Here is a 9,985-nt window from a genome sequence, read left to right as displayed (position 1 = left end):
TGGGAGATAGGACTGTATATTCTCCCCCCTCTTATAGGTTGTTATAGGAGCGATTAGTATATACAGATTAGTGGTGTGGCTGCACCTACCAGAGAGCCTGTTTATACCTGTATTTATTCTGTGGGTGGTGACCACAATCGGAAAAATAAGCACTTGGCGGAAGCGACTGCACTGAGGGCACCGCTTATATATGGGTTGGGTTTTTCTTAACAAATAAAATTTATATTCACTAGGCCACTTTAGGTCAATATCCCTCTATCTACTTCTAAAAATGCAGCGATCGTCCTTTTCGGCTGGCTGTAAATTGAGATGCTTCTCTTTACTGTTCTAGTGACCTCTAGTGGTCAATATGAAAAATACCATAATTTCAAACTCCACTTCAGAAGAATAGAGGACAAGTTATAGAATTTTTTTTTTCCCCAAAAAATTATTTACTACTGTACACCTCTTCATGCCTATCTTTATTGTGCCTTTAATCACTTTACTATATATATATATATATATATATATATATATATATATATAATAGTAAAGTGATTATGAGTGTATATATATATATATATATATATATATATATATATATATATATATATATAGTAAAGTGATTAAAGGCACAATAAAGATAGGCATGAAGAGGTGTACAGTAGTAAATAATTTTTTGGGGAAAAAAAAAATTCTATAACTTGTCCTCTATTCTTCTGAAGTGGAGTTTGAAATTATGGTATTTTTCATATTGACCACTAGAGGTCACTAGAACAGTAAAGAGAAGCATCTCAATTTACAGCCAGCCGAAAAGGACGATCGCTGCATTTTTAGAAGTAGATAGAGGGATATTGACCTAAAGTGGCCTAGTGAATACACTTTACTATTATATATATATATATATATATATATATATATATATATATATATATATATATATATTATACACACTATATTGCAGTTCTTTACTAGAAGAATTGGGAAAAGGAAGAACTTTTCTGCTTTCTCCTATTTCTCCTAGAAACCGCGCCACACCTGTCTATGGGTTGTGATCGGTATTGCAGCTTGTTATCATTAAGGTAAATGGTCTGAGCTGCAGTACCATTTGTTACTAGTGGACAGATGGGGGCGCTGTTAGAAAAAAGCTGCTTTAACACCTATGATTTTGTACCCTAAGGCAATGGAGTAAGCTACATATTATACTGTACTCACGGCAAGCCTGTCCTCTCCACCCATGTTACTATTACACCCACTTCCAGTGCTTAAAGGAGTCTATCAGCGCTTATAATTTTTGGATTTTGTATGTGACCGGGTGCTGGCTTCAATCCTGTGATCCAAGGTTTATCACATACAGAAACCTGGGAGAAGTAAGGTTATTTTTAGATCTAGCAACCTCCGTTAAAAAAAAAAATGGACAGACCCCATTATAGTCTATGGGGGTCCTTTGGATTCTATTGTGCTCAGTATTTTAGGGGTCCATTCCAGAAGAAAGAACACCCAGCACCAGTGTGAACCCCTTGCATAAAGCCGTATCTAATCTGGCTCCCCCAGTACGCACAAGATCCTGGATAAACAAGTTTTTCGGACGACTGTAGTTGGCTTCTTATTTCTGCTTTCCATGAAATCTTCGGGTTTAGGACTTGTATGGTTGCAGGCTATACAGATATCTCTCACCAGTATCCCCCTTCCCCTACATGGGACCATCACACACCAGATTAGGACCCTTACAATGGGAACCACTTAGTCCATATTTTCCGCTCCCTCCTAATCCTAATCTGACCGGGATGAAGGTTTGATCGTGTCCTGTTCTCCTACCTGTTGACGTCTTGCCTTCACCTCGAGGAAGGAGGAAATGAGTCTGCAGAACTAGTTTTTCGGTGTCACCAGCGTCGTCCATCCAATGGCTGTTATCTAGCAGTCAGTCATGGTCACACCTTCCCGTGTCTATAGACCTGGGTGTTATTTATTCCAGGACTTCTCATGGGTAAAGACTCTCCAGGTAAGACTTGAGGAGTTTGATCTTTATGGTCTATTTATATTGGTGTTTATATCGCAGTTCTATCAATGTGCAACTTTTTTTTATTTTTCCTCTTTTGAATCGGAAAAGTTAAAGTTGTAGGGCAAACGTAGCAGAGCTGAGATTGTGATTCGGCACCGCTCATTGTAATATCACGTGTTGTTCTTATCTGTAGTAACGTTCCAACTCTATTTTAGATCTGTTCTCACTGCGCTCAAACGATACAACCTAAAGAGAGGAATTATATATTCGGCTCTGCTACATTTATATTCATTTATAGTATAACGTGTGTGTGTGTGTGTGTGTGTGTGTGTGTATATATATATATATATATATATATATATATATATATGCGCGCTCATTGTAATACCAGAGTCGCAGCAAGGCTTTCTTTTTGGTCTTGTTGCTAGACCTGTAGCTACATAACCAACTTGGTGGTGCCATCTTGGAACCCCGGGACCCCTTCTACCTATAAAGGAAACCTGCTTGGTTACCTGGAAATCTGCAAAGATATGGAAATCATCTATGTAAAGAATATGGCGGCACATCTTAGGAATACATTGTACCACCATAACATATCGACAGGGGCGGATCCAGGGCCAAGCGAGCCGGGAAACCGCCCGGGGCCCGGACCTAACAAAATGCAGGCCGTGTCGTTCGGTTAGAAGCGCGAAGCCCTTAAAGGGGTATTCCCATGTCCCTTACTCACCAGTCTTCGCTGCTGTAAACTCTTCTTTCTTCCTGTTTTTTTTTGCGTCAATTGGTGGGTGGGGTTTCATATGCAAAGCCAGCGGCAAGATCTATAGATGGTGAGACCAGTCCCCCAGCCTTCACATACCTCACTCATTTCCCCCTCCTCTATCTGAGAGCAGGAAGCTAGGTCACGTGTGGTGCAGACACTGGAACTAGTTAAAAAAGAACGCCTCAAAAACGCATTTTTAGGGCTAATTTTATCAAAAAATCCAGGGGGGACCCCCAGATCCCTTGTTGCCCAGGGGGTATTCCATGCCAACTATACCCAGGGGGTATGAAGTGTCTTAGGGTGTAAGTAATGTCTGGATACTGTTGAATAGAAGGAGGCGGTTGATGTCGAATATGGTAGAAAGGGAAAAACACAAACTTGGCGGGGAATGTGTTATATCTGTTTTAAATGGTTATTCTTTTCATTAGATTGTTTAGGGTAAAGCATTCCAGAGAATTGCTGCAGCACGAGAAAAGTCTAGAAGACCCGAATAGGATATTCAGTATATGGAAGATGTCAGTGATGGATGGTTGGTGGAAGAAAGAGTGTAGGGTGGAGTGATAGACCGCGATAAGGGAGGAGCGTGATGGGCAACTAGGGTAGTGACTGGCACAAGGTAGGGGCTTCAGCGTTATGACTGGCACGGGGTAGGGGCATCGGCATAGTGGACGGACAAAAAGACAAGCTTGTTTCCAGCATACAGGATAGCTTGGGGAGAGGAGATGACCAACTGGTAATGATTTGCAATTTTGTAGGATTACTCCAGTGTAGTTTTTGACTACGGACAGTATTAAAAGCTTCACTTCTGCAAAATTTGGCCTATCCCTTTTAGTTATTCTAAGTAAGAAAATGGAATCATTGATGGAAAGCAAAACAGGACTGACATGAGTTGTGGATTGTAAAGTCACTGGGTGCTCGAGAATGGCCCAAAAACTGGGTGAATACATAACCTGGTCAACCCCAAAGCTGGATCCTGCGGCAGGAAGCAGGGTAGCTGTGGACCGGTTGGAGATGGATAGGTGGTCCATGCCAAAAGGGACTTCATTGAGCTCATGGAGAGACTGCAGTAAAGTTATATGTCCCTGGACGATGGTTAAGGTTTAGGCTGAGGCCCCACTTTGCGGAAATGCAGCTTTTTTTGTTGCAGATTTTGCAGTGTTTTTTTTAGACAAACCCAGGAATGGCAACGAAAGAAATGGGATACTACACAGTCCAGTCACATTAATGTGACCACCTGTCAAAATCCAGAATAATCACCTTTGGCAGAGCGGACGCTGCGAGACGTGCAGGAAGAGAGGGGATGTTGTGATGATGTCCACTGGGATGTTGAACCGTGCCGACTCCAGTGCCGTGGCCAGCTGTGCTAGGTTAAGCGGTGGAACATCCATGGCAGGAACAACCCGATCGAGGTAGTCCCATAGATTCTCGATTGGGTTCAAGTCCGGGGAATTTGCTGGCCAAGGGTGCTCCTCGAACCACACACGTACACTGCGAGCTTTATGACACGTCACATTGTCCTTCTGGTAGATGTCATCATCCTGAGGAGAAACATTTCACATGTAGGGGTGAACATGGTCCGCAAGGATAGATGCATACTTGTGTTCATCCATCGTGCCTCCCACAATGATGAGTGCACCCAGATGGCTGATGACACGTGGCCTCTGTGATTGGGTATTTAACGTTGGTGGTCACATTAATATGACTGGACTGTGTATATACGACTCCCCACTGCTCAATCCCCTCAGGCTAAAAACACTGCAGGAAATCTGCAACAAAAAAGTTGAAGGGGCCTCAGCCTCAAGAAGTATTTATTTAGCCCTCGACAGCACAAACACCTTTGCAGAGTCCAGGAAGCTGCTGCCGTCCTTAATCCTGAATTCCCCCCAAATGCCACAATATAAATAAATATTCTGACAACCCGTCTTGCGGGTTCATCTTCTTCCTGGTGCAAGAGGTGTGGCGTAGTCATCTTCTTGTGCAAAAATGAGGTCTTGCCAGTTTTATTCTATTGGCTACAGAAATAGAAACCAAAATCCTTGGCAAAAATTACTGAGCCTTGTCCAGTCGCTATACGGCACAGCCTAGTTATACAGGACTTCTAGCATTGTGATATTTGACTGTAGATGAAAACCTGCAGGGTTGGACAAGATCCAAACTGTGATAACTGGACAGAGAATCCTAAAATTGGCCGGTCTTGTGGGACGTTCCTGGCGTGCACTAGTTAGTACCTACCGATAGTGTTGCTCCAAGGTAAGATAAATGGTGAACCGGTGACAGGGTCATGGGCGCCCAAGGGTCACTAAGCTACTATCTGCAGGACCTAGTAATGCAGAGTCTGCTGAAGAAGACATTCATTATGTTTCAGAATCCTTGACCCATGTGCACAATGATATGCAAATGAGCAGAAAGTGCTTTGGAAGAGTATCAGAGCCTGGGTGGACTTCTGACCCCACCTCTACTCTACTTAGCCCCGCCTCCATACTGTTAACTTACATCTTTCCCACCTTCCAGCCCTTAAGTCTTAATAGTGGTCTGAGGAACGCCAACAGAACTAAGAAGCAGGAAAGATGTCAGGGCGGTGCTGGGCGGTGTTGGCAGAGAAGAGGCAGAATCGGAAAAAAAGCCCATCCAGGTTCTGCCACTCCCACAAAGCACCTTATGCTTATTTGTATACCACTAAAAACACAATTTTTGTGCAATCAACGAACTATTGTCAAAGTAATCTCCAAGATATCGCTGTTTGTGTTACTATGCAAATTAGATCATTGGAGCATAAAGGGTATGGCCACTTAATTCTTTGGTGCAATGGCAGCTTTCTTTTTTGTCCAAATTGCTCATTTGCATATTGAAAAACTCTGTGATATCTCTAACATATCTATCTGCAGGGCTGGGGTGATATGCTGGGTCTGGTGACACTAACCTATGTATCTGCAGGGCTGGGGGGATATGCTGGTTCTGGTGACAGTAACCTATCTATCTGCATGGCTGGGGTGATATGCTGGTTCTGGTGACACTAACCTATCTATCTGCAGGGCTGGGGTGATATGCTGGGTCTGGTGACACTAACCTATGTATCTGCAGGGCTGGGGGGATATGCTGGTTCTGGTGACACTAACCTATCTATCTGCAGGGTTGGGGTGATATACTGGCTCTGGTGACACTAACCTATCTATCTGCAGGGCTGGGGTGATATGCTGGGTCTGGTGACACTAACCTATGTATCTGCAGGGCTGGGGGGATATGCTGGGTCTGGTGACACTAACCTATCTATCTGCAGGGCTGGGGTGATATGCTGGTACTGGTGACAGTAACCTATCTATCTGCATGGCTGGGGTGATATGCTGGTTCTGGTGACACTAACCTATCTATCTGCAGGGCTGGGATGATATACTGGCTCTGGTGACACTAACCTATCTATCTGCAGGGCTGGGGTGATATCCTGGGTCTGGTGACAGTAACCTATCTATCTGCAGGGCTGGGGTGATATGCTGGGTCTGGTGACACTAACCTATGTATCTGCAGGGCTGGGGTGATATGCTGGGTCTGGTGACACTAACCTATCTATCTGCAGGGCTGGGGGGATATGCTGGGTCTGGTGACACTAACCTATGTATCTGCAGGGCTGGGGTGATATGCTGGTACTGGTGACACTAACCTATCTATCTGCAGGGCTGGGGTGATATGCTGGTTCTGGTGACACTAACCTATCTATCTGCAGGACTGGGGTGATATACTGGATCTGGTGACACTAACCTATCTATCTGCAGGGCTGGGGTGATATGCTGGGTCTGGTGACACTAACCTATCTATCTGCAGGGCTGGGGTGATATGCTGGGTCTGGTGACAGTAACCTATCTATCTGCAGGGCTGGGGTGATATGCTGGTTCTGGTGACAGTAACCTATCTATCTGCAGGGCTGGGGTGATATGCTGGGTCTGGTGACACTAACCTATCTATCTGCAGGACTGGGGTGATATACTGGTTCTGGTGACAGTAACCTATCTATCTGCATTCACTTTGGGGTAGGGAACAGGGAAAAAGTATTCAGCCACCAGCAGCAATAACCAAAATCAGATCAAATGATGACCATTCCACTTAACTTTCCTTGAGATGCCGGGTATCGCACGGAACTGACTCCTTCGGCTTGGAGCTGTAAGTATGCAGATCGTTCAAGAAATAGAACCAGCGTAGCCCCGTTAGGAAAGGTAAAACTCTTCTTTATTTAATCCATGAAAAATGTAATACACGCATGTGAAAATATAGAAACTGCGCCAGACTGACGCGTTTCGGATAATGGTATCCTTTCTCAAAGTCTGGTCTGAGAAAAGAGACTCACACAATCTCCTATGTAGGGCCACAATCTCAACGTCATAATTGACAAGTGATTACAGGTGTCCGATCTTATAACGGCTCTACACAAGGAACAATACATCATGAATACAAAACAAACACATAAAAACACAAAACAATGTTTATAGTAACAAAGTTGCACAAATAAAAACATGATAAAAAACTTAAAGTGAAGGAATAACAAGGATAGTCTATGTTCTATTAGTTTTCTTACCTGTCAAAGAAAAGACTCGGCAAGACGTACTGGCTGGCTCCAATAAGCTACTGCCAGTACTATCATGTGATTTTCTATCCTAATTTGCCCACACTAAAGATGAACATTGCAGACGTAAGTGACCAAACTGCGCGTGCGCAGAAAACCGAAACATACGCTCACATACCAAATGGTTGTGTGTCAATACTAACACTCCGAATCTCCATACAAGTTTGCCCTCACTAAAGATGAACATTACAGACATAGATGACTTAATTGCGCATGCGTAAAATACACTGGAGCGTGCATTCAAAACTTGGTGGCTATAATGCAGAATGTATCACACTGCTAACAACACATAACTCTTTACTGGCCATGGACCAGCCTCAAAATGCAAGGTAAGTATTAAACTACCATGAAGAGAAAATATGCTAACATATGGAAATTGATATTCAATATTGTATCTATAGATATTTGAATGCAAATCTACTCTGATTATGAGCTAATGCTCTTTACTAAGAGCCAATGCCTATTCTGACAAGATGGAAAACTATATAGACTTGGGAGAAAAAAACTCCAATATTGGACAAAAATCAGATATGATAGATATATGAAACGTCATTGCGTTGATTCATTCCATCTGGAAATCGTGTACCTATTTTCAAGATCCAGAAAACTTCACGTATCCTCACCAATCTTTCCCAGTCACCCCCCCTAACAGGGCGTTTAACCCTTTCTATTCCTTTGAATGTAAACGGATGGACATGCCCCTTGTGTTTTTGATCAAAATGTCTCGAGACCCCCGTGCTCCTAAAATTATCATCCCTACCTATACTTGAGATGTGCTCTGCTATACGCACCTTTAAAGCTCTAATAGTACTACCTATATAATAGAACATAGACTATCCTTGTTATTCCTTCACTTTAAGTTTTTTATCATGTTTTTATTTGTGCAACTTTGTTACTATAAACATTGTTTTGTGTTTTTATGTGTTTGTTTTGTATTCATGATGTATTGTTCCTTGTGTAGAGCCGTTATAAGATCGGACACCTGTAATCACTTGTCAATTATGACGTTGAGATTGTGGCCCTACATAGGAGATTGTGTGAGTCTCTTTTCTCAGACCAGACTTTGAGAAAGGATACCATTATCCGAAACGCGTCAGTCTGGCGCAGTTTCTATATTTTCACATGCGTGTATTACATTTTTCATGGATTAAATAAAGAAGAGTTTTACCTTTCCTAACGGGGCTACGCTGGTTCTATTTCTCGAACGATCTGCATATCTATCTGCATGGCTGGGGTGATATGCTGGTTCTAGTGACACTAACCTATCTATCTGCAGGGCTGGGGTGATATGCTGGTTCTGGTGACACTAACCTATCTATCTGCAGGGCTGGGGTGATATGCTGGTTCTGGTGACACTAACCTATCTATCTGCAGGGCTGGGGTGAGATGCTGGTTCTAGTGACACTAACCTATCTATCTGCAGGACTGGGGTGATATGCTGGTTCTGGTGACACTAACCTATCTATCTGCAGGGTTGGGGTGATATGCTGGTTCTGGTGACACTAACCTATCTATCTGCAGGGCTGGGGTGATATGCTGGTACTGGTGACAGTAACCTATCTATCTGCATGGCTGGGGTGATATGCTGGTTCTGGTGACACTAACCTATCTATCTGCAGGGCTGGGGTGATATGCTGGTTCTGGTGACACTAACCTATCTATCTGCAGGGCTGGGATGATATACTGGCTCTGGTGACACTAACCTATCTATCTGCAGGGCTGGGGTGATATCCTGGGTCTGGTGACAGTAACCTATCTATCTGCAGGGCTGGGGGGATATGCTGGGTCTGGTGACACTAACCTATGTATCTGCAGGGCTGGGGTGATATGCTGGTACTGGTGACACTAACCTATCTATCTGCAGGGCTGGGGTGATATGCTGGTTCTGGTGACACTAACCTATCTATCTGCAGGACTGGGGTGATATGCTGGATCTGGTGACACTAACCTATCTATCTGCAGGGCTGGGGTGATATGCTCGGTCTGGTGACACTAACCTATCTATCTGCAGGGCTGGGGTGATATGCTGGGTCTGGTGACAGTAACCTATCTATCTGCAGGGCTGGGGTGATATGCTGGTTCTGGTGACAGTAACCTATCTATCTGCAGGGCTGGGGTGATATGCTGGGTCTGGTGACACTAACCTATCTATCTGCAGGGCTGGGGTGATATGCTGGGTCTGGTGACACTAACCTATCTATCTGCAGGACTGGGGTGATATACTGGTTCTGGTGACAGTAACCTATCTATCTGCAGGGCTGGGGTGATATGCTGGGTCTGGTGACACTAACCTATCTATCTGCAGGACTGGGGTGATATACTGGTTCTGGTGACAGTAACCTATCTATCTGCAGGGCTGGGGTGATATGCTGGTTCTGGTAACACTAACCTATCTATCTGCAGGACTGGGGTGATATGCTGGTTCTGGTGACACTAACCTATCTATCTGCAGGGCTGGGGTGATATGCTGGGTCTGGTGACACTAACCTATCTATCTGCAGGGCTGGGGTGATATGCTGGGTCTGGTGACAGTAACCTATCTATCTGCAGGGCTGGGGTGATATGCTGGTTCTGGTGACAGTAACCTATCTATCTGCAGGGCTGGGGTGATATGCTGGGTCTGGTGACACTA

General features: G+C 44.0%; 1 protein-coding gene across 1 annotated transcript in view; it reads left to right on the top strand.

The window, feature by feature from the left end:
* The first annotated feature begins 1,750 nt into the window (after positions 1 to 1,750).
* LOC142197812 (phospholipid-transporting ATPase IC-like) overlaps positions 1,751 to 9,985 on the top strand; it is a 49,820-nt gene continuing 41,585 nt past the window's right edge. The window contains exon 1 of the mRNA XM_075268416.1: positions 1,751 to 1,981. The gene's annotated coding sequence lies outside the window, so the exon portion shown is untranslated. The remainder of the gene's footprint in view (positions 1,982 to 9,985) is intronic.

Source organism: Leptodactylus fuscus, chromosome 1, assembly GCF_031893055.1.
Source record: "Leptodactylus fuscus isolate aLepFus1 chromosome 1, aLepFus1.hap2, whole genome shotgun sequence".
Classification (NCBI taxonomy): Eukaryota; Metazoa; Chordata; class Amphibia; order Anura; family Leptodactylidae; genus Leptodactylus; species Leptodactylus fuscus.
This window is presented reverse-complemented; position numbering and strand designations above follow the sequence as displayed.